Below are 26,190 nucleotides of genomic sequence, written 5' to 3'. Positions count from 1 at the left end.
ATCAAGGCCTGGGAGGTCGCCGCTTGAGCCCCCCTCTCCATCGGCTGGCCGCGACGTATTGGAAAGGGCTAGCAATGCGTCAGGAGTCGCCTTCGGCTTGGCGGCCACCTTCTTCCTCTTCGCCCTCGGTGAGACGACGCACCTGGACATCAGGCAAAATAGGGAATCAGCCAAACGCGGACTTCAGACGCGCATGGTGTGCCAAGACAAGTGACTCACTCGTCGGGGTCAATCGACCTCTTCCTCTTCATCGCCCCCGCGCTGGCGGGAGCAGCAAGGCCCCCTACCAAGGGGGCCGAGCCCAGCGCCTCAGCTTTCCACCGGTGGAGGCGAGATGCGCCAAGGATGACGCGGCCTGGCAGTTCTGCGGGGCGGGCACGCACGTGGACCGCGTAGAGCGCGGGGTCGACGCAGGCCCCCTGGAGGTCCTGGCCGGGCGCGAGGAGACCCCCTTGGGGACCTGACCGGCGACATCATCATGTGCAAACTCACGTAGAAGGACGGCCTGTGATGGGAGAGTAGCGCTCGCGGGGCAGTCGTCAACGGTCTTCTCCGAGTCCCCCTCATTGAAGGTGTCACCAGATGACACCTCTACCGGACCGGAACCCTCGGTTGGGTGAAGCCCTCGCTCATCAAAGACATGCAGCCGGGCGATCACGTCCGCCCGGTCTTCAACACGGTACAACGAACCCAGAGCCTCAGGCAGGTCACCATTGTCACCGACCAGCAAGATCGCCACAACCCTGCCCAACTCCTCGGTGGGGAGGTCCTGGGACTAGAGCCTGAGCTTGTCGTCACCGGCATGGTAGTCCCATAGGGGTCTGGAGTGGGCCTGAAGGGGCGCTAGGCGCTGCGCCAAGAACTCCCTCATTATTGTCCCACCGGTCAGCCTCTTGGCGCTGATGTTGCGGTAGAAGCACTCTCGGACCGGCGCGACCAAGGGTCGGAGAGCTTCGCTGAGCTCCATGCGGGAATCTTCTCCGGCAGCCCCTTCGGATCCTCCAAGCGAGAGTTGGCGTCCTTGAGGCTCATAAGAACACAACGCTGCCTGAAGTTCTCCACCTTCCTCCCGGCCTTCAGGAGCAGATTGCCGCTCTCGGCCGCTACGAAGGAGACGCACGCCGACAAATGGGCGCAGGGTGAAGAAATGGCGGAAGAGGGCTACCGAAGGCCGCACGCCCACGAAAGCCTCACAGTAGAAGGCAAATACAGATAGAAGCAAGATGGAGTTGGGCTGGAGATGAAGGGCCTGAATCCCGTAGTGATTCAGGATGGTGGTGGAGAATGAAGAGAAGGGCGGCACTAGCCCGACAAAGACACTATGGTGGAAGAAGGGGTATTCCACCTTCGACGCAGGTCGCTCCTCTATGGCGCCAGGCCAGATCAGGATCCGCCCGTGCTCATTGGACCCCACAACGGTCCATGGAAGCACGGGGGTGAGATCCACATCCTTGGAGAGGGCGCACTCGAGGAGCGGAGGAGCCGGGGCTGGGCCTTGCGCCTCTTGATTTTTCTTGCCGGCAGGCCCCATCGCGAATCGGCAAGGGAGCGGCGCGGTGCTGGATCTGGGAGACGCCGGTTAGAGTTGGAGACCAAGCAAGAAGAGCAAGTGAGGGAGAAGGGAAAGCAATAATGGACCAACGTAGCGAGTCAGGTCTCTAACAACTCGAGTGAAGAGAGAAGGCAAGGGGAACCCAACATCAGCCGCGTGCCACGCGCCAGACCTGGCCCACATGCGATAAGGGCCCACGGCGCTTCAGGCCGTCAGCAAGGCTTCGCCGAGAAGCCATCCCAGGCGCGCCTTGGGCCCGGGGGCTACTATCGGCGTTCTAGAAATGGAGGTACCCAGACCTGCCTGCCTGTGACGCAGGGCTGGCCCGTTTCATGGACCAAAACCAATGGGCACCCCTCAAAGCAAGGCCCTCGCGAGGGTCCAAGCCTCGCAAGGAGGAGCCGCTTCAAGACATGCAGGGGGGCCTCCTCAGGACCCCTTCGGAGCGGCGTAGATACCGAGGTAGGGACAGTCCTCAGGAGACAAGGATGACGTGTAGGAAGGGCAGGCGAGCAGCAGGCAACAGGGCGGTGCAGTTTCCCCTGTAGTGCAAAGGGGGGCACAGACGTATCGGGGTTCCCAAGGCATCTTCCAAAGGTTTCCCTTCTAGTGTAACAAAGCCATCGCCGCCCGCCAACAGGACGACGTCACTCCTGTACCCAACCCTGTTGCACTGACAGTCACTTTGCAGGCGAAGACCACCTTCGGGCAGGGGGGGGGGGATGTTCCCCTGTTCCCCTTCAAAATTGGTCATTGTGGGATCCCTTCCCGCTAAAACGATAAGGGAAGGGGACCCGAGCCACCACTATATATAGAGGATGGGTAGCTTCGTAGAAGCCCGCCCTGGCCGGACAGATTCATTCACCCTAGAGCACCACGCAAAGACACCCAGCCTCCGGAGGCTCCTGAACACTGTACTAGTTCTTCCACCCTCCTCCAAGATAGGCAATCCACCAAAGCAAGAGTATGGTAATACACTTCACAGCACCCCAAACCTGGGTAAACTCTTGTGTTCCGCGTCTGCCTCACCACCGAGTGAGTTCCTTGGCATTCTCAGCGAGTAGCGAGCTAGGTGAGACAAGCTAGTGAGAGATCTTCCTACACGCCCCTGTGTTTGAATCTTAAGGGTTTTGCAGAGCCCGAAATCCGACAAGAACACTTGTGTTGAACTTGGCGAGCCTAGCATGTACAAACATGGCCTCGGAACACAAGACATAGAAAGGTCGAACATCAGGCATATATTAGATATGTCAATATGGAGATGTTCACCATTCAAACCACCTCATCTCACAAGATGATCGGACTTGGGTTGTTGGATTTGGATGATGTTACACTCAGACAACCTGAGGGATGTCGATTTGAGTGGGTCTTCTTAAGTAATATGATTAATTGAACTGATTATCATAAACAATAGTCTAAGTTGCCTTTTCAAAGTATGTTGTAGATCAATGGCTCACGCAATGGCTCCCCTAAATTTTAGTGTGTTCCTACAGAAAGCTAAGCTGAAAATGATGGAAGCAACTTTGTGGAGTCAGTCCATAATCTGAGGATTATCCTCACGACTTTGCAAAAGTCTTATGTCCTTTATGTGCCGCTTGGTGCGGCACCCCCTCTAGTAATGTGTGTGGATGTTTTGAAAATGTGGCAGGCGTGTGCTGATAACTTCTCGATAGTTCATTACGCCATGTAGTATGGCTTAGAATCGGGACTTCAAAAGCGTTCTGAATGTCATGGAGCATATGAGATGTTTCAGGAGTTGAACTATGTTTTTCAAGCAAATGCCTGGATCGAGAGGTATGAAATCTGCAATAAATCCTTTGCATGCAAAATGGTGGAGAAAAGTTGTGTTAGTGAGCACATACTCAGAATGTATGGGTACTCCAACCATTTGACTCAGTTGGGCGTCGCCTCGCTACCCCTTCTGTCACTAGGTGAGGACACCGCACGGTATGAACCCAAAACCAAGAACTTCTCCCATTGCAAGAATTATAGATCAAGTTGGCCAAAAGAAACCCATAACTCAAAGACAATTACAAGGATACGAAATCATGCATATAAGAAATCAAAGGAGACTCAAATAATATTCATAGATAATCTGATCATAAATCCACAATTCATCGGATCTCGACAAACACACCGCAAAAGAAAGTTACATCGGGTAGATCTCCATGAAGACCATGGAGAACTTTGTATTGAAGACCCAAGAGAGAGAAGAAGCCATCTCGCTACTAGCTATGGACCCGAAGGTCTGTGGTGAACTACTCACGCATAATCGGAGAGGCAATGGTGTTGAAGAAGAAGCCCTCCGTGTCCGAATCCCCCTACGGTAGGGCATCAGAACGGTCCCCAGATGGGATCTCGCGGAGGCAGAAGCTTGAAGCGGCGGAAAAGTATTTTCGTGGCTCTCTCTATTGGTTTCGGGATTTTTGGGAATTTATAGGCGAAAGAGGTAGGGAAAAGGAGGCAAGGGGGGCCCACGAGCCTGCTAGCCCCCCCCTGGGGCGCGCCTAGGGGGTTCGTGACCTCCCACAAGACTCCCTGCCTTGGTTCACAAGTCTTCTGGGTATCTTCTGTTATGGAAAAAATCACCCCGGAGGTTTTATTCTGTTTGGACTCCATTTAATATTATTTTCTGAAAAAGGTCAAAAACACGAAAAAATAGAAACTGGCACTAGGCACTGAGTTAATAGGTTAGTTCAAAAAATGATATAAAATGGCATATAAATGCATATAAGACATCCCAAGTTGATAATATAATATCATGGAACAATCAAAAATTGTAGATACGTTGGAGACGTATCAAGCATCCCCAAGCTTAACTCGTGCTCGTCCTCGAGTAGGAAAGTGATAAAGATCGAACTTTTGATGTGGAATGCTACCTAACATATTTGTTCTTTGTAACTTCTTTATTGTGGCATGAATGTTTAGATCCATAAGATTCAAAACAATAGTTTAATATTGACATGAAAACAATAATACTTCAAGCATACTAGCAAAGTAATCATGAACTTTTGAAATAACAAGGCCAAAGAAAGTTATCCCTACAAAATCATATAGTCTGGCTATGCTCCATCATCCCCACACAAAGAATTTAAATCATGCGCAACCCCGGTATTGGCCAAGTAATTGTTTTCGTACTCTTACTTTCTCAAAAAAATTCAACTCTCATGCCATACATGAGCGTGAGCCATGGATATAGCACTATAGGTGGAATAGATTGTGGTGGAGGTTGTGAGGCAAAAAGGAGGAGATGATCACATCGACTCGGCGTATCAACGGGCTATGGATATGGCCATCAATAGATATCAATGTGAATGAGTAGGGATTGCCATGCAACGGATGCACTAGAGCTAAAAGTTTATGAAAGCTCAAAAAGAAAACTAGTGGGTGTGCACCCAACTTGCTTGCTCACGAAGACCTAGGGCTATTTTGAGGAAGCCCGTCATTGGAATATACAAGCCAAGTTATATAATGAAAATTCCCACTTGTATATGAAAGTGACAAAACAAGAACTCTCTATCATGAAGAACACGGTGCTACTTTGAAACACAAGTGTGGAAAAAGATAGTAGCATTGTCCCTTCTCTCTTTTTCTCTCATCATTTTTTTGTTTGTGGGCATCTTTGGCCTCTTTTTTTTATTTCCTCACATGGGACAATGCTCTAATAATGATGATCATCACACTTTTATTTACTTACAACTCAATACTTAGAACAATAATGACTCTATATGAAATGCCTCCGACAGTTTACCGGGATGTGCAACGATCTAGCTTAGCGTATGACGTGGAAACATCTCGCTAGCTATCTTACGATCATGCAATGGCAAAATGAAAATGATGGCACATGTCATGAGACGGAATGGTGGGAGTTGCATGGCAATATATCTCGGCATGGCTATGAAAATGCCATAATCGGTAGGTATGGTGGCTGTTTCGAGGAAGGTATATGGTAGGTTTGTGCACCGACGAAAGTAGCGCGACACTAGAGAGGCTAGCAATGGTGGAAGGTGAGAGTGCCTCTATACCATGGACTCACATTAGTCATGAAGAACTCATATACTTATTGCGAAAGTTTTATTAGTAATCGAAACAAAGTGCTAAACGCATACTCCTAGGGGAAGGGTTGGTAGGTGTTAACCATCGCGCGATCCCAACCGCCACACAAAGGATGACAATCAATAAATCAATTATGCTCCGACTTCCTAACATAGCGGTTCACCATACGTGCATGCTACGGGAATCACTAACCTCAACACAAGTATTTCTAGATTCACAACACCCTACTAACATAACTCTAATATTACCATATCCATATCTCAAAAATAATTGTGAGGAATCAAACTTCTCTTACTAATCAATGCACTTGAATATGAAAGTTTTTATTATATCCTCTTTGTATGCCTATCATATTTAGGACTCATTTCATAGCACACGCCAATTACCAACTTACTTAGGGAGAGCAGTCTCAAAATGATAAAAGTGAAGATCGAGAGTTTTTATTTCTACAAAATATGACACCGCCGTTCTCTAAAAAGATTTAAGTGAAGCACTAGAGCGAAATTATCTAGCTCAAAAGATATAAGTGAAGCTCATGGGAGATAAACTGCCTAGCTCAAAAGATATAAGTGAAGCTCATTGAGTATTCTAACAAATTCACGATGAGTGCATGTCCCTCTCAAAAAGGTGTGCAGAAAGGATGATTGTGATAAAACAAAAAGCAAACACTCCTATAATACATGACGCTCCAAGCAAAACACAAATCATGTGGTAAATAAAAATATGGCTCCAAGGAACGTTACCGATGGATTGAAGATGAAAGAGGGGATGCCTTCCCGGGGCATCCCCAAGCTTAGGCTTTTTGGTGTCCTTGAACTTGGTTGGGATGACTTGGGCATCCCCAAGCTTAGGGTCTTTCCACTCTTTATTCCATTGTCCATAAGAACATCACCCAAAACTTGAAAACTTCACAACACAAAACTTAAACAGAAACTCGTGATATCATTAGCATAGGAAAACAAACCACCAACTTTGTAGGTACTGTAGTAAACTTAATTTCCATTTAGATTGATGTTATATTACTGTATTCTTACTTCTCCATGTCTCGTAACCCCATATACTAACCATAGTTTCATCAAAATAAGTAATCAACACAACAAAAACAAAATCTGTCAAAAATAGAACAGTCTGTAGCAATCTGCATATTTCGTATACCTCTGCTATCCCAAAAATTCTGAACAATTATGGAAAATTTGGCAATTTGCATGTCAATCAACATAAAAAAAGAATCAATTCAAAAGCTCTTTCTGGATAGGAATTAAAAATAATTTTGTGAGCACAAAGTTTCTGTCTTTTTTGAGCATGATTAAACAACTATCACCAAAACTAATCATAAAGGTTCTACTTGGCACAAACACTAACTAAAACATAACAAACACAATCATAACAGAATCATGATGTTGTGGACTCAACAAAATAGAAAGTGAAAAGCAAAAAGAAATATATTCATTGGGTTACCTCCGAACAAGCGCTATCATTTAATGCCCCTAGCTAGGCTTAACGATTTCAATGATGGTCACATAAAAAGTAGTAGTTGAGGTATGCAAAAGAGCATCATGAATGGAAAAAACACATTTCAGTCTAACCCACTTCCTATGCATAGGGATTTTGTGAGAAAACAATATATGGGAACAAGAATTAACTAGCATAGGAAGGCAAAACAAGCATAACTTCAAAACGTTGAACACATAGAGAGGAAGCTTGATTTTATTGCAATATGTAAAAGCATATGTTCCTCTCTCATAATAATTTTCAGTAACATCATGAAGGAATCTTACATTATAACTATCACACAAAGCATTCTTTTCATGATCAATTATAGCATAAGGGTCATCACCAAAATTTGGGAAACAAAAAATATCATCTTCATCAAGCATAGCATCCCCAAGCTTGTGGTTTTGCATATCATTAGCATCATAGATATTCAGGGAATTCATACTAAGAACATGGCAATCATGTTTTTCATTCAAGCAGATATCATGAACCACTTTATAATTTTCTTCTTTCAACATGGCAAAAAATTCAGATTGATGATTTTCAAACAAAACTCCATTGAGATAGTCAAGTGCACTCAACTCACTAGCAAATTGTTCATCATAATTTGGTATTTTGAAAAGATTAGCAAGTGGATGAGGATCCATATCAATAGATTTGTAGCAAGCGAAGATGCAAGCAAATAGAAGACACATGGCAACACAAGCAAACATAGCAACAAAAAGGCTAGCAACAAAAAGGCGAACGGAAGAAGAGCGAAGAAAAAGGAAAATCTTTTTGGTATTTTTGGAAAATCGTTTTATAGGTGAGGGGAGGAAAACGAGAGGCAAATGGCAAATAATGTAAATGCAGGAGATCAGTTTGCCATAGGTACTTGGTAGATATGCTTCACTTGAATACACCCCAGCAACGACGCCATAAATTCTTCCTGCTACTTCTTGAGCTTGCCTTGGTTTTTCCCTTGAAGATGAAAGGGTGATGCAGCAAAGTAGAGATAAGTATTTCTGTTAGTTTGAGAACTAAGGTATCAATCCAGTAGGAGTATCAAGATGAGGCACCAATGAATCTGCGCAAAACAAACAAACTTGCACCCAACGCGATAAAGGGGTTGTCAATCCCTTCACGATTACTTGCAAGGTGAGATCTGATAGTGACAAAATGTAAATATAAATAAAAGTGCAACAAGGTATTTTTCATATTTTTGTATGTAGGTCTGAATATATAATGTGTAAAATAGACCCGGGGCCATATTGTTCACTAGAGGTTGTTCTCATGATAGCAAGTATTATGGTGGGTGAACGAATTACTGTCGAGCAATTGATAGAATTGCACAAAGTCATGTCGATATCTAAGGAAATGATCATACATATAGGCATCACGTCCGAGACAAGTAGACCGATACTTTCTGCATCTACTACTATTAGTCCACACATCGACCACTATCCAGCATGCATCTAGTGTATTAAGTTCATAACAAACAGAGTAACGCCTTAAGCAAGATGACATGATGTAGAGGGATAAATTCATGCAATATGATATAAACCCCATCTTTTTACCCTTGATGGCAACAACACGATGTGTGCCTCGCTACCCCTTCTATCACTAGGTGAGGACACCGCACGGTATGAACCCAACCTCAAGCACTTCTCCCATTGAAAGAATTATAGATCAAGTTGGCCAAACAAAACCAATAACTCAAATAGAATTACAAAGATATGAAATCATGCATATAAGAAATCAGAGGAGACTCAAATAATATTCATAGATAATCTGATCATCAATCCACAATTCATCGGATCCCGACAAACACACTGCAAAAGAAAGTTACATTGGATAGATCTCCATGAAGACCATGTAGAACTTTGTATTGAAGATCCAAGGGAGAGATGAAGCCATCTACCTACTAGCTATGGACCCAAAGGTCTGTGGTGAACTACTCACGCATCATCGAAGAGGCAATGGTGTTGATGAAGAAGCCCTTCGTGTCCGAATCCCCCTCCGACAGGGTACGAGAACGGTCCCCGGATGGGATCTCATGGAGACAGAAGCTTGCGGCGGCGGAAAAGTATTTTCGTGTTTCTCTCTGTTGGTTTCGGGATTTTTGGGAATTTATACGCGAAAGAGGTAGGGCAAAGGTTTTATTCCGTTTGGACACCGTTTAATATTCTTTTCTAAAAAAGGTCAAAAACACGGAAAAAACAGAAACTGGCACTAGGCACTGAGTTAATAGGTTAGTCCCAAAAATGACATAAAATGGCATATAAATGCATATAAGACATCCCAAGTCGATAATATAATAGCATGGAACAATCAAAAATTATAGATACGTTGGAGACGTATCAGCATCCAAAGCGCCGAACAACGGCGCCTCCGCGTTCAACACACGTGCAGCCCGGTGACGTCTCCACTACCTTGAACCAGCAAGGGGAGAGGGGAAGTTGAGGGAGAGATCCGGCAGCACGACGGCGTGGTGGCGGTGGAGCTATGTAGTTCTCTGGCACGGCTTCGCCAAGCGCTGCGGAGGAGGAGGAAGAGAGAGGGCAGGGCTGCGCCGAGGGAGAGAGGAACTCTTGTGTGCAGTCCTGCAAACCCCTTGGGTGTTTATAGGAGGAAGGGGAGAGAGGGGCCGTCCACACCCGAGATCAATCTAGGGTGGGTGGCGGCCAAGGAGGGGCGGCGGCCAGGATGGAGGTGGCTTGCCTCCCAAGTTGGGAGGTGGGCCACCTTTCGCCCTAGGGTTCCCAGCCCAAATGGCCATCAGGCCTTGGCTGGCCGAACCAGCCCACCTAGCTGGCTGGTTCCCACCTTGACTCAGCCCGTGTGGCCCTACGGGGCTGGTGGCCCCTCCCGGTGGACCCCCGGAACCCTTCCAGTGATACCGGCACAATACCGATGAGCACCGAAACATTTCCGGCAACCAAATCTCGACTTCCTATATATAAATCTCTACCTCTGGACCATTATGGATCTTCTCGTGATATCCGGGATCTCATGCGGGACGACAAACAACTTTCGGTAACCACATAATGTTCCCATTACAACTCTAGCGTCATCGAACCTTAAGTGTGTAGACCCTGCGGGTTCGGGAATCATGCAGACATGACCCAGACACCTCTCCGGTCAATAACCAACAGCGGGATCTAGATATCCATGTTGGCTCCCACATGTTCCACGATGATCTCATCGGATGAACCACAATGTCGGGAATTCAATCAATCCCGTATGCAATTGCCTTTGTCTATCGATATATAACTTTCCCGAGATTCGACCGTCGGTATCCCCATACCTTTTTCAATCTCGTTACCGGCAAGTCTTTTTACTCGTTCCATAAAACATGATCGCGTGACTAACTCCTTAGTCATTCAGCTCAATAGGATGATGTATTAACGAGTTGGCCCAGAGATACCTCTCCGTCATACGGAGCTACAAATCCCAATCTCGATTCATACCAACCCAACACACACTTTCGAAGATACTGTAGTGCACCTTTATAATCACCCAATTGTGTTGTGACATTTGATACACCGAAAGCACTACTACGATATACGGGAGTTGCATAATCTCATGGTCCAAGGAAATGATACTTGACATTATAAAAGCTCTAGCAGACGAACTATATGATCTTGTGCTATGCTTAGGATTGGGACTTGTCCATTACATCATTCTCCTAATGATGTGATCCCGTTATCAAAGGCATCCAATGTCCATGATCAGGAAACCATGACCATCTATTGATCAACAAGCTAGCCAACTAGAGGCTAACTAGGGAAATGTTGTGGTCTATGTATTCACACATGTATTACGGTTTCCGGTTAATACAATTTCAGCATGAATAATAGACAATTATCATGAACTAGGAAATATAATAATAACCTCTTTATTATTGCCTCTAGGGCATATTCCCAACAGTCTCCCACTTGCACTAGAGTAAATAATCTAGTTACATTGTGATGAATTGAACACCCATAGAGTTCTGGTGTTGATCATGTTTCACTTGTGGAAGAGGTTTAGTCAACGGATCTGCAACATTTAGATCCGTATGTACTTTAAAAATATCTATATCTCCATCCTGGATGTATCCACGAATGGAGTTGAAGGGGCGATTGATGTGCTTGGTCTTCTTGTGAAACCTGGGCTCCTTCTCAATGGCAATAGCTCAAGTTTTGTCACAGAATAGATTCATCGGGCCCGATGCAGTGGGAATCACTCCTAGGTCGGTGATGAACTCCTTCATATAGATTCCTTCCTGTACTGCTTCCGAAGTAGCTATGTACTCCGGTTCACATGTAGATGCCGCCACGACACTTTGCTTGCATTTGCACCTATAGACTGCCCCACCATTCAAAATATACACGTATCTGGTTTCTGACTTGGAGTCATCCCTATCTGTGTCAAAGCTAGCATCGACATAACCCTTTACTACTAGCTCTTCGACACCTCCATAAACCAGAAACATATCTTTAGTCCTTTTCAGGTACTTAAGGATATTCTTGACCGTTGTCCAGTGATCCACTCCTGGATCACTTTGGTACCTCCCTACCAAACTTATGGCAAGGTTCACATCGGGTCTGGTACACAACAAGGCATACATAATAGAGCCTATGGCTGAAGCATAGGGGACGGTACTCATCTTTTCTCTATCTTCTGCCATGGTCGGGTGTTGAGCTGTGATCAACCTCACACCTTGTAATACATGCAAGAATCCCTTCTTGGACTTATCCATATTGAACATCTTCAATATCTTGTCAAGGTATGTGCTTTGTGAAAGACCAATGAGGTGTCTCGATCTATCTCTATAGATCTTGATGCCTAATATGTAAGTAGCTTCTCCAAGGTCCTTCATTGAAAACCACTTATTCAAATAGGCCTTTATGCTTTCCAAAAGTTCTATATCATTTCCGAGCAACAATATTTCATCCACATATAATTTGAGAAATGCTACAGAGCTCCCACTCACTTTCTTCTAAATACAGGCTTCTCCATAAGTCTGTACAAAGCCAAACGTTTTGATGAAAGCGAATGTTCCAACTCTGAGATGCTTGCACCAGCCCATAGACGGAGCGCTGGAGCTTGCATACCTTGTGATCATTATTAGGCTCCACAAAACCTTCCGGCTGTATCATATACAATTCTTACTTAATAAAACCGTTAAGGAATGCCATTTTGACGTCGATTTGCCAGATCCCATAATCATAAAATGCGGTAACTGCTACATGCTTCGGACGGACTTCAGCATCGCTACGGGTGAGAAAGTCTCAACGTAGTCAATTCCTTGAACTTGTCGATAACCCTTAGTGACCAGTCGAGCCTTATAGATGGTCACATTACCATCCGCGTCAGTCTTTTTCTTAAAGATCCATTTATTTTCTATGGCTCGGTGATCATCGGGCAAGTCCACCAAAGTCAATACTTTGTTCTCATACATGGATCCTATCTCGGATTTCATGGATTCAAGCCATTTGTTGGAGTCCGCGCCCGCCATCGCTTCTTCATAGTTCGAAGGTTCACTGTTGTCCAACAACATGTTTTCCATGACAGGATTGCCGTACCACTCTAGTGCGGAACGTGTCCTCGTGGACCTACGAAGTTTAGTAGCAACTTGATCTGAAGTTTCATGATCATCATCATTAACTTCCTCTCTAGTCGGTGTAGGCACCACAAAAATATTTTCCTGCGCTGCGCTACTCTCCAGTTCGAGAGGAGGTACAATTACCTAATCAAGTTCTACTTTCCACCCACTTACTTCTTTCGAGAGAAACCCTTTCTCTGGAAAGGATCCGTTCTTGGCAACAAAGATTTTGCCTTCGGATCTAAGATAGAAGGTATATCCAATAGTTTCCTTAGGGTATCCTATGAAGACGCATTTTCCGCTTTAGGTTCAGGCATCTTAGTTTGATGTTTCTTCACATAAGCATCGCAGCCCCAAACTTTCAGAAACGACAGCTTAGGTTTCTTTCCAAACCATAATTCATACGGTGTCGTCTCAATGTATTTAGACGGTGCCCTATTTAAAGTGAATGCGGCAGTTTCCAATGCATATCCTCAAAATGATAGCAGTAAATCAGTAAGAGACATCATAGATAGCACCATATCCAATAGAGTGCAATTACGACGTTCGAACACACCATTACGCTGAGGTGTGCCAGGCGACCTGAGTGTGTGACAAACTCGTGACTCAAATATTCTCCTCCACGACCAGATCGTAGGAACTTTATTTTCTTGTCACTTTGATTCTCTACCTCACTCTGAAATTCCTTCAACTTTTCAAAAGTTTCAGACTTGTGTTTTATTAAGTAGACATACCCATATCTTCTCAAGTCATTAGTGAGGGTGAGAACATAACGATATCCATCACGAGCCTCGACGTTCATTGGACCGCATACATCGGTATGTATTATTTCCGACAAGTTGTTTGTTCGCTCCATTGTTCCGGAGAACAGAGTCTTAGTCAAATGATTCAAAATCAAGAGACTCCAAAAGTCCATTTGTATGGAGTTTCTTTATGCGTTTGACACCGATATGACCAAGGAGGCAATGCCACAAGTATGTGGGACTATCATTATCAACCTTTCATCTTTTGGTACTCACACTATGAACATGTGTAACATCACGTTCGAGATTCATCAAGAATAAACCATTGACCAGCGGGGCATGACCATAAAACATATCACTCATATAAACAGAACAACCATTATTCTCAGATTTAAATGAGTAGCCATCTCGCATTAAACGAGATCTAGATACAATGTTCATGCTCAAACATGGTACTAAATAACAATTATTGAGGTTTAAAACTAATCCCGAAGGTAGATGTAGAGGTAGAGTGCCGACGGCGATCACATCGACCTTGCAACCATTCCCGACGCGCATTGTCACCTCATCCTTTGCCAGTCTGTGCTTATTCCGGAGTTCCTGTTTTGAGTTGCAAATGTGAGCAACAACACCGGTATCAAATACCCAGGAGCTACTATGAGCGCTGGTAAGGTACAAATCAATAACATGTATATCATATATACCTTTGACGTTGCCGACCTTCTTATCTACTAAGTACTTGGGGCACTTCCGCTTCTAGTGACCGGTTCCCTTGCAATAATAGCACTTAGTCTGAGACTTGGGTCCGTTCTTGCACTTCTTCCCGACAACTATTTTACCGGGCATGACACATTCTTTGCCATCCTACTTGAAGTTCTTTTTACCCTTGCCTTTCTTGAAACTGGTGGTCTTATTCACCATCAACACTTGATGTTCCTTCTTGATTTCCACCTTCGCTGATCTCAGCATTGAATATACCTCGGGAATGGTCTTTTCCATCCCTTGCATGTTATATTTCATCACGAAGCTCTTGTATCTAGGTGGAAGCGATTGGAGGATTCTGTGAATAACCGCGTCATTCGGAAGATTAACTTCGAGCTGATACACACGGTTGTGCAACCCAGCCATTTTGAGTATCTTCTCACTGTCAGAACTATTTTCCTCCATCTTACAACTGAAGAACTTGTCGGAGACCTCATATCTATCGACCCGGGCATGAGATTGGAAAACCAGTTTCAGCTCCTTGAACATCTCATATGCTCCATTATGCTGAAAACGCTTTTGGAGCCCCGGTTCTAAACTGTAAAGCATGCCGCACTGAACCAGAGAGTAGTCATCACTTTGCGACTGCTAGGTGTTCAGAACGTCCTGGGTTGCCGCGGGAATGGGAGGGTCACCTAGCGGTGCATTAAGGACATATGCCCTCTTGGAAGCCATGAGGATGAGCTTTAAATTACGAGCCCAGTCTGCATAGTTGATACCATCGTCTTTCAGCTTGGTTTTCTCTAGGAACGCGTTGAAATTGAGGTTGACATGAGCATTGGCCATTGGATCTACAATATTGTAAAGACACTTTTAGACTAAGTTCATGATAATTAAGTTCATCTAATCAAACTATTTAATGAACTCCCACTTAGATTGACATCCCTCTAGTCATCTAAGTGATACATGATCCATGTCGACTAGCCCGTGGCCAGTCATCACGTGAGGCGGACTAGTCATCATGGTGAACAGATCCATGCTGATCGTATCATCGATACGACTCATTTTCGACCTTTCGGTCTCTCGTATTCTGAGGCTATGGCTGTACATGCTAGGCTTGTCGAGCCAACCTAAGTGTTTTGCGTGTGAAAATCTGGCTTACACCCGTTGTATGCGAACGTTAGAATCTATCACACCCGGTCATCACGTGGTGCTTTGAGACAACGATCCTTGGCAACGGTGCACACTTAGGGGAATATTTATCTCGAAATTTAATGATGGATCATCTTATCTTTGCTACCGTCATTCTAAGCAATACGATGAAAACATGATAAACATAACATGCAAATCATATAGTGACATTATATGGCCATTATCATCTTGCGCCTTTGATCTCCATTTTCGGGCGCGTCATGATCACCACCTTCACCAGCACGACACCATGACCTCCATCATCATGATCTCCATCATCGTGTCTCCATGAACTTGTCTCGCCAACTATTACTTCTACTACTATGGCTAACAATTAGCAATAAATTAAAGTAATCATATGGCGATATTAAGATTGACATGCAGGTCAAACAAAAATTTAAGACAACTCCTATGGCTCCTGGAGGTTGTCGTGATTCCTATTACAAGAACATGATCAATCTCATACATCACATGTATTTCACCATATCCTTGTGGCCATATCACATCACATAGCATTCCCTGCAAAAACAAGTTAGACGTCCTCTAATTGTTGTTGCAAGTTTTACGTGGCTGATTTGGGTTTCTAGCAAGAACACTCCTTACCTACGTGAAAACCACAACATTGATATGCCAATTCTATTTAGCCTTCATAAGGACCCTTTTCATCGAATCCTATTCGACTAAAGTGGGAGAGACAGACACCCACTAGCCACCTTATGAAAGAAGTGCATGTCAGGCAATGGAACTAGTGTCACATAAGCGTACAAGTAAAGTCGGTCCAGGCCGCTTCATCCCACAATACCGGCGAAAAAATATTGGACTAGTAACGGCAAGCAATTGACAAAATCATCGCCAACAACTTTTGTGTTCTACTCGTGCATAGAATCTACGAATAGACCTAGCTCTGATACCATTGTTGGGGCTCGAGGGAGAAACTATGTTTTTTCCTACGAAACACCAAGACCAATCTAGGACATGCTAGCAACGAGCAAGGGGTAGAGCATCTTCATACCTTTGCAAATCTCTGAGCGGAAGCGTTACTATGAATGCGGGTGATAGAGTCGTACTCGTAGCGATTCAGATCGTGGTAGATGGGATCCAAAGCGCCGAACAACAGCGCCTCCATGTTCAACACACGTGAAACCCAATGATGTCTCCTATACCTTGAACTAGCAATGGGAGAGCGTAAGTTGAGGGAGAGCTCGGGCAGCACGACGGCGTGGTGGCGGTGGAGCTATGTAGTTCTCCGACACGGATTCGCCAAGCGCTGAGGAGGAGGTGGAAGAGAGAGGGTAGTGCTGCATTGAGGGAGAGAGGAACTCTTTGTGTGCAGCTTTGAAAACCCCTTGGGTATTTATAGGAGGAAGGGGAGATAGGGTCCGGCCACACCCTAGATAAATCTAGGGTTGGCAGCGGCAACGGAGGGGGCGGCAGCCAGGGTGGAGGTGGGTTGCCTCCCTAGTTGGGTTGTGGGCCACCATACGCCCTAAGGTTCCGAGCCCAAATGGCCATCAGGCCTTGGCCGGCCGAACCAGCCCACCTAGGTGGCTGGTTCCCAACATTACTCTGCCCTTGTGGCCGTCTGGAGCTGGTGGCCCCTCCCGGTGGACCCCCGGAACCCTTCCGGTGGACTTGGTACAATACCGATGAACCCCGAAACATTTACGGCGACCAAATCTCGACTCCCTATATATAAATCTTTAGCTCCGCACCATTCCGGAGCTCCTCGTGCCGTCCGGGATCTCATCTGGGACTCCAAACAACTTTCGGTAACCACATACTAATCCCATTACAACTCTAGCGTCATCGAACCTTAAGTGTGTAGACCCTGCGGGTTTGGGAATCATGCAGACATGACCTAGTCACCTCTCCGGTCAATAACCAACAGCGGGATCTGGATATCCATGTTGGCACCCACATGGTCCACGATGATCTCATCGGATGAACTACGATGTCGGGGATTCAATCAATCCCGTATGCAATTCCCTTTGTCTACCGATACATAACTTGCCCGACATTCGATCGTCGGTATCCCCATACCTTGTTCAATCTCATTACCGGCATGTCTCTTTACTCGTTCCGTAAGACATGATCCCGTGACTGACTCCTTAGTCACACTGAGCTTAATAGGATGATGTATTACCGAGTGGGCCCAAAGATACCTCTCCCTCATACGGGGCGACAAATCACAATCTCGATTCGTACCAACCCAACAGACACTTCTGGAGATACCTGTAGTGCACCTTTATAATCACCCAGTTACGTTGTGATGTTTGGTATGCCCGAAGCACTCCTACGGTATCCGGGAGTTGCACAATCTCATGGTCTAAGGAAATGATACTTGACATTATAAAAGCTCTAGCAGACAAACTATAAGATGTTGTGCTATGCTTAGGATTGGGTCTTGTCCATCACATCATTCTCCTAATGACCATGATCAGGAAACCATGATCATCTATTGATCAATGAGCTAGCCAACTAGAGGCTCCCTAGGGACATGTTGTGGTCTATGCATTCACACATGTATTACAGTTTCCGGTTAATACAATTATAGCATGAATAATAGATCATTACCATGAACTAGGAAATATAATAATAACCACTTTATTATTGCCTCTAGGGCATACTTCTAACATCTCCAAGGGTTTCTGTTGAGTTGTCATGGATAAAGACTGGGATTTGATACTCCGAATGTCAGATATGTATCTTGGGGCCCAATCAGTAATATAGCATCACAATAAGTTTGCAAGCAATGTGACTAAGGAGTTAGTCATGGGATCTTGTATTACGGAACGTGTAAAGAGACTTGCCGGTAACGAGATTGAACTAGGTATGGACATACTAACGATCGAATCTCTGGCAAGTAAAATACAGATGGACAAATGGAATTACATACGGGATTACCTTAATACATGATACCGTGGTTAGACCGATAAAGATCTTCGAAGAATTTGTAGGAACCAATACGAGCATCCAGGTCCCGCTATTGGTTATTGATCGTAGAGGTGTCTCGGTCATGTCTCAATAGTTCTCTAACCAGCAGGTTCTGCACACTTAACATTTGGGGATGATATATATGTAGTTGAGTTATTGTTGTCCTAACAAAAATTTGTTAGGAGTCCCGGATGAGATCCCGGACATGACGAGGAGCTTCCGAATGGTCCAAAGGTAAAGATTTATATATGGGAAGTTGGTATTTGAGGTTGGGAAGAGTTTCTGAAGGTGAACAGTTTTGTGAAGGAGGTTCCGGAAGAGTTCCGGGGGTCCATCGGGTGTGTCCACCTACCCCGGAGAGCCCCATGGGCTGTGAGAGATGGTGCACCAGCCCACGTGGGCCTGCCGCCACTCGCACCTAAGGCACATGCGACCAAGGAGGTGGGATGGCCACACCCAACTTGGGGTCAAAGCCACCTAGGTGGCCGCCACCCCACCCTAGGGGAATCCCTAGGGAGCCACCCCTCCTCCCTCCCTCCAATATATACGAGAGGAGAGGGAGGAAAGCCTCAACTGAAACATCCACGGTGCTGCCCTCCTCTCTCTCTAGTAGTTCTTCCCTCTCATTCTGTCGTAGCACCGCTTGGCGAAGCCCTGCCAGCACAGCTCCACTACGACTACCACCATGTCGTCGTGTTGTAGGAGAACTCAAGCTACATCTTCACCATCGCTTGTTGGATCTAGGAGGTGAAGGTGTCTTCAAGCCGTACGTGTCCTGTAAACGGAGGTATCGTCCGTTTGGCACTTGACCGGAACGTTCGTGATTGGATAACGGGACGGAACGTTATTGGATTGCGAAGACGTTTGACTACATCAACCGCGTTTCTTAATTCTTCCGCTTAGAGATCTACAAGGGATTGTAGATGCACTTCCCCTCTCGTAGTTGTTAATCTCCATATATTGATCTTGGTGAGCATAGTAATTTTTTTGTTTCCCATGCAACGTTCCCCAACATATAGTAAGTCAATGATACTGCCCGACAACAGTGCTAGAAATCTTTCCTGATACTGGTGATATGTGTTGGGTTTTCTATGAAGAGGAAGGGTGATGCAGCACAATAAAGGAAAGTATTTCCCTCAGTAAAGAACCAAGGTTTATCGAACCAATAGGAGTAACAACCAACCCCCGTCTTATGCGGCTACACACAAAAGACAAAACACTTGCACCCAACGCGTGCAAGAGGGTTGTCAATCCCCTTGGACCCATTATTTGGAAGCTTGTAAGTAGTGTGGTTGGTAGTAGATAATTGTGAATTGAAAAATAAAATATAAAGTAACTAAGAATAGCAAGGTATTCTAGCGTTTGAGAAATTATAAGTGAATAGACCTCGGGGCCAAAGTTTTCCCTAGTGGCATCTCTCATGAAATTAAGCATACGGTGGGTAAACAAATTACTGATGGGAAATAGATAGAGAAGCCCATAGTTATGTGATATTCATGACAATGATCATTTGTATATAGGCATCACGTCCATAAGAAAATAGGCTGACTCCTGCATGCACCTATTAGTATTACTCCACCTATCGACCGCTATCCAACATGCATCTAAAGTATTAAGTAAAACAAAGTAATGCTTGGAGAACAATGACATGATGTAGACAAAGAGTACTCAAATAATATGAATTAACCCCATCATTTTATCCTCAGTGGAAACAATATAAAGACGTATCTTGTCCCCTACTATGTCACTTGGATATAGAAATCCGCCAGATTAAATTGTGTTCTCCCGAAGTGTGTACCGTTGCGAAGGTTTGTCGTTTTGAGGCACTATGTGATGATCGGGTGTGATAGACTCTATGTTCGCATACAATGGGTGTATGCTAGTTCTGAACAAACAGAACACTTGTGTTAAACTTGACGAGTCTAGCATGTACAGACATGGCCCTAGAACACAAGACACAGAAAGGTCGAACATGAGTCATATATTAGACATGTCAACATGGATATGTTCACCATTCAAACCACCTCATCTCACATGATGATCGGACATGGGTTGGAGGATTTGGATCATGTTATACTCAGACAACCCGAGGGAAGTTGGTTTGAGTGGGACTCCTTAAGTAATATGATTAATTGAACTCATTATCATGAACAATAGCCTATTTAGTCTTTGGAAAGTATGTTGTAGATCAATGGCTCGCGCAATGGCTCCCCTAAATGTCACACCCTGTTTTTGCTATCACTTTTTGTGTTGTAAAATTCTGAGCTTGTTAAAACTTTTTCAAAACTAATGTTGTGAGTGCCATGATTGACATTGTATGCTTGTATGCTTGATCATGTGAGGTTTTAATACCCTAAATTCCTTTGGTATTATACTGATTTCCAAAAACCTTTGATAACCAAAGTAAAACCACCTTGAGTAGCACTGCATGTCCTTGATAGCAAGCAGTGCTACTACTCATATTTGGTAATATGATTTTTGCCTATCCTTATATTTCAAAACCACAAAATAATTATTTTTGTGATTATTTTCCTAATTAAATAACCTGTCCATTTCTAAGGTTAGAATTGGTATTCCAACATGGAAAAAATACTTTTCAGCCTTAGAAAATCTGATTAAATTTAGAGATGATCAGAAGGACATATATTTTCCATACATAGGATTTTAAACCCATTTTTATATTATATTTATTGATTAAAACTATAAAAGCTATTTCTCTCTGTTTTGGCATGTTGAAATATTTCCAAAGGAAATATTCTCAATAAATTCCTAGAAAATTTGAGGGGTGTCCCTAAGTTTTGTTTGGTGTCCACATAAAGTTTCACCTTCATAAAAGATGGATAAGGACCCCAAATAACCCAAAAACCCTGTTTGTCCAGAATCAACTTAGAGCAACTCGACATAGCAAAGTTCACCCAATGATACTAAAACTTTGCAGGAGTGCTTAATACCTCAAATGAGGGTTCTACAAAAAAATGGGATTTGTGGGACTTAGTTTGCCCACACTCCCTTTGGAAGGGACATATCTGGTCATATTGGAGTGATTTCAAGTTTACAAAGCTAAACTTGTACTTTGGAGCTCAAATTTGGTGGAACTCCATGGTTTACCACCAAAATCAAACCTGTTAAGTCTCAACACCTCTGGTGGGGTGCAACCCCCTGTACCCACTGTTGAACACCTTCTGAAAGTTAGGAAAAAGCCACCTTAGCCACAGCTACACCAAACTCCTTTGCTTCAAACTCTTAGATTAAGTAGCCAACAGCTGTATCTAACCCCAGTCAACTCGCCCCTCACTGGTTCAAAGTGGAAGGGCCAAAAACCCCAATTTAGACCTCAGTTCATGACTGACCGCACCAATATTTCTTGCCTCCTTTGACCAGCCAAAGCTCACACTAAAACCAAACGGCTAGACACACCCCCAGCAAGTGCCTGGACATGCTAGACACGACCAAAGTGCCTCAGAGCGCAACAGCATGCCGTGGCATGCCAAAACTGTGCTCTGGGTGCGCTACAGGGAGTCACGAAGGTGGGGGCGATGCCCTCGGCCAGTTCGAGCCTCCCCCAAGATGTCCAACCTCTTCCACGACAGCCCCTCTGCGTCGGGCAAGCCTCAGGGCCCCTCCTCTCTCGCGCTAGAGCTCGCGAGACGCGTGCCCGCACGCTCCAGAACCGGCCAAGCTTGCGCGGCCACGAATGCTCGCCTTCTCTCTCCCTCTCTCTGCTGCAGATGGTTCGGGTGGTCCAATACCACGTCCTGACACCGTGGTTTCAACCCCGGCCTCTCTCTGCACCCCATGCGTGCCACGGTGTGTCACCGGCGCTCCCGAATCTACTGACGGTCACGGGCCTATAAATAGCTCTCCCCGTCGCTCCAGCACCGAGGCCCCTCCGCCTTGGAGCTTTGGTCGATGTCCGGCTACACGACGGCTCCTGCGCCCCTCAAAACACCAAACTGACCCCCTGGATCGCAGGACGCTTTCCTCTAACTCGCCAGAGCTTTTCCGTGTCTCTAGCCACTCCCTCGACCACCTCCCGAAACTCCTCCGCCATAGCCTCCTCGTTGCTGGCGAACCCCTGCCTCCCCGTCATTGTTTCGACCACCCGCGGGTAGGCAACGGTCAGGCAGACCCATTCCCGTGTTCAATGGAGATTGAGCGCGTCAGCAACCTCGTCGGCATCCTCCTCCTCCTCTCTGGCTGGAAGTAGTTGACGATCCTGACAGGTGTGCCCCACCTGTCAGTGGCCCAACCTCCACCCCCGCGCTGGCCTTGGCCACTCACCGCAGGGCCCCGCATGTCAGGTTCAAACCTGACGGCGCGCGCGCCTGGGCAAGCCGTCGGCTGGCCATGGGCCAGCCCAGCTCTGGGCCGAGCGAGGCCTGGAGCTGGTCTGTTTTATTTTTATTTTTTTAAACCTGGTTTTCTAACATTTTTATAAAAACATTTAACCAGTGTAAAAATATTATTTTTCCACTGTTATTTTTCTAAAAATGTGAACTATTTAATTATATGCTTAGATGAATTTTTCCAGCAACTATTCTATTTTATAATATTAAAAAGGGCAAAAATGGAATAGTTTTGCTTCTGCTTGGTTGTTTTAAAAAATATTTCTTCAATGAAAACCAATGCAAATATTCTTAGAATGATATCTTCGATTTATCAGAAATAGGGAACTTCTTTAAAATGACTTTGTGGACTGTTACTGTGTGAGCTACTTCTCATAGAAAATCCGTGTGACGAGGGAATCAGAGCGGAAGACCTCGAAGACCCCGGATACTTAGCTGACCAAGGCAAGCAGCCCTTTGACCATGACTGAGCGTATGTTACTTTGCATGTTATAATAGCAAGTATTCCCATTGAATATGATCTTAAGTGTCGGTAATCATTTGATATGATTTTTACCGAAGGCTCCCCCGGAGCACATGCATTGAGTTTGACTCTACCCCTTAGGGTCATGATAATACCATGTTGACAAGTAAAGATAGATGTAGATTCATCATGAGCATGATGTTGTCATAAAGCAAGAGTTTATGAAAACCCCATCGGGTGCCACTAATGCCCGAGGGTGATGATGAGTTAGGTGGTCACTTTTGGTGAAGTGATGCACCCGGTATTTGTGTGAGTAAGGTTTCGGAAATGGGATTAGATTTATGATGTGTCGACCATCCCAACCTTACCAGTACGACCACGTTACCCCTTATGGGACGGGGCTTTTTTAATTACTCTGGTCGGTGCTAGCAAAGATCTACATTACTAGTAGCGGGAGTGATATGTAGTACTGATACGTGATGGGGTCGTGCCGGGTAGGACGACAATGCCATTTTTATGAGTTACACTCACACCGTTGGTCCCCGCATGGTTGGTACTGTCCAGAGTTGGTGCTCGTAAGACGTAGAACATGTGGGTTGGGTACCATTCGAGAGGACCTCTGTGTCTAGTATCGTCAGGGGAAAGGCATTGATCGGGTACTTACCTCGGGTATGTGATATACCGCGAGTCGTGGAGGACACGGAAGATTCCCAGATCTCGTGGGTCCAGCGTACTTTGTCTGCAGAGTGTAAACTATTCGAATAGCCGTGTCCACTGTCAAGGACAGTTGGGTAATCCTGCTTAAACTACGTCCTCATATTTCCGCATAAACCAAGTGTGCGTGAGTGTGTGTGTGTGTGGTGATGAGAAAGGTGTTGCTATGATAGCAATGATATGACCAAGTTCGGCGACTTGGCATATAGGTTGAACACGGATGGTTCAACCCTCAACAGATATGTTGATATCTGTAACCTGTTCTTCAAGAGTAATTCTTTAACTTGATGCATATTCATGCTCATTCCACTTAGATGAGTTACACTAAAGATGCATGATAATGTTATCCTTCACTTTCATTGTTCATATCATGGGCTGTTTGCGAGTACATTCAAAGTACTCATTGGCTTGCCACTGGTTATGATATTGACCAGACATGCAAGGACCGGAGTTTGGAAATGAGTATGTCTTCGGCGACACCCCTGTGAACTAGCACGCTTCCGAGTTAGAATGCCCGTCGGTGTAGGCTTGATGGCATGGGCACCCGCTTAGCCCTATGTTTTTTCCTATTAGTGTATTCGTGTGATTTGGCCTTAGGCCCTGTCTTGTGAACTTGACCCTTCGGTCACGTGTCGTAATAATTGGTACTTGGATGTAAGACTCTTTATTCAGTATCTGTGTTCGGTGAGCATTGATCTCTGGAATCACTGAGCACGGCGATTCTTCACTAGTAAGTCGGGGTCCCCACAGAGCTGGTATCAGAGCCATCCTGGCTATAGGAAGCCTTAGGTAGCATGGGTGATAGCCGAACAAATAGTGCACATAGAATGACCCGAGAACCGTACCCACTATATATTTCTAACCCTCTCCTCTACACCTTGTAGATGGCCGCCGTACCCGAGACGCTTCTGGAAACGGGCTTTCCTCTGCTTTTGAGTGATAGCATCGAAAAGGGTCAAGTGCGTCGCACGCCCGTCTTTCTCTACCACGAACACTGGGTCAACACCGACACCCAGGAGTATCACATGGACGTGATAGTGAAGGCTAATGACTCCCCAACTAGCTGGTTCTTTGAAGGGCCACAAATGGAGGATCTGATGTTGGCCGTGGATACTGCAGCACGAGAGGCACTCGTGCGACTCCGTGACATCCTTCTTGAGATGGCAGACGAACCCGCTACTCGTCACCTACCATTTGTTAAGGATAAGGTAGACGGAAGCTGGACACTCAACCCCTCATCCGAGGACGGGATGCCATTAAGGTTTCAGACCTACTTCAGCCTCTCCTCGGACACCTAGACGCTTCTTTTTATCAAGGAGTCAACTAGGATTCGCCAAGAGTTGCACCAAGTTAAGGACCTACTTCGTATGGAGAAGATGAAGAACCGCAAGGTGAAGAAAGAAGGGCACCTGTGATATAACCTGGCTTTGCTTTTCGAGCAGGAATCCCCCCGCTTCAGGCTGTTCCTCTTCAGAGTCGACGTTTAACCACAGAAGAATACACCAAGCTTTTCGCTACCTCACCAACCAAGAGACGTCGAGATGGTCTACTTCCTTCCCTTACTCATTCGAGGAAGGGAAGCACTAATGAAGATGAAGACAGAGATGAAGATGAAGACGAAGACCCCACAGAGCCGGCTTATGAGACCACGCAGTCGATCGCTTAGCAGCGTAGGATGTACCGAACGTAGGAATGCTTGTACCAGGATTTTATGACCCGGATGTTGTGTGAACTTGTTGGAAGCGAGTCACATTCTGCCTTGAGCATCTTGTGAGCGACTGCATCACTTGTTTTAAATTCAATGCAGTAGTTCTTTTCAAAAACCTTTGTCATAAAACCTTGCACACTAGCACACACCAGACCCCCCTCTTACTAGAACGTCATCCCTTTCGAGTGCAACCAGTTTGGCAAAAATTGACCTATCTACTCCCCTGATAGGATGGTGAGTGCAACTTGCAACAACACTTTTGGCAACCCCGGCTCTGCCTCTTCAGGACAGCAGCAGGGAGCCGGAGCGGAAGCTCAAGCTAGAGATCACCATGTGCAGCAAGACGATGTTCCTCCGCGGCCGCCTCACCCTGAAAGCTTGACCATGGCTCAGTTCCTTCTAGCTCTTCGGGAGGAGCATCAAGCCAACAATGCCGCTATCCGGCAGCTGGCTCAAACTTTGGTGAACCACCCGCCGCAGAACAGGAATGGCAATGGTCGCTCAACTCTCTGTGAGTCTATGCGGACTACGCCGCCCACATTCACGGAGACGACTAAGCCCTTGGATGCCGATGACTGGATCCGCACTATCGAAGACCTTCTCGCGCTGGTCAAGTGCACTGACGACAACGAGAAAGTTCTCTATGCAACCCACTGCCTCGGAGGCAAGGCCAGAGCCTGGTGGGATGGTTTTTAGATCACGCTAGCCGGGCAAGTCA

The sequence above is a fragment of the Hordeum vulgare genome, chromosome 6H, assembly GCF_904849725.1.
Source record: "Hordeum vulgare subsp. vulgare chromosome 6H, MorexV3_pseudomolecules_assembly, whole genome shotgun sequence".
In the NCBI taxonomy this organism is placed as follows: domain Eukaryota; kingdom Viridiplantae; phylum Streptophyta; class Magnoliopsida; order Poales; family Poaceae; genus Hordeum; species Hordeum vulgare.
Note: the sequence above shows the minus strand (reverse complement) of the source record.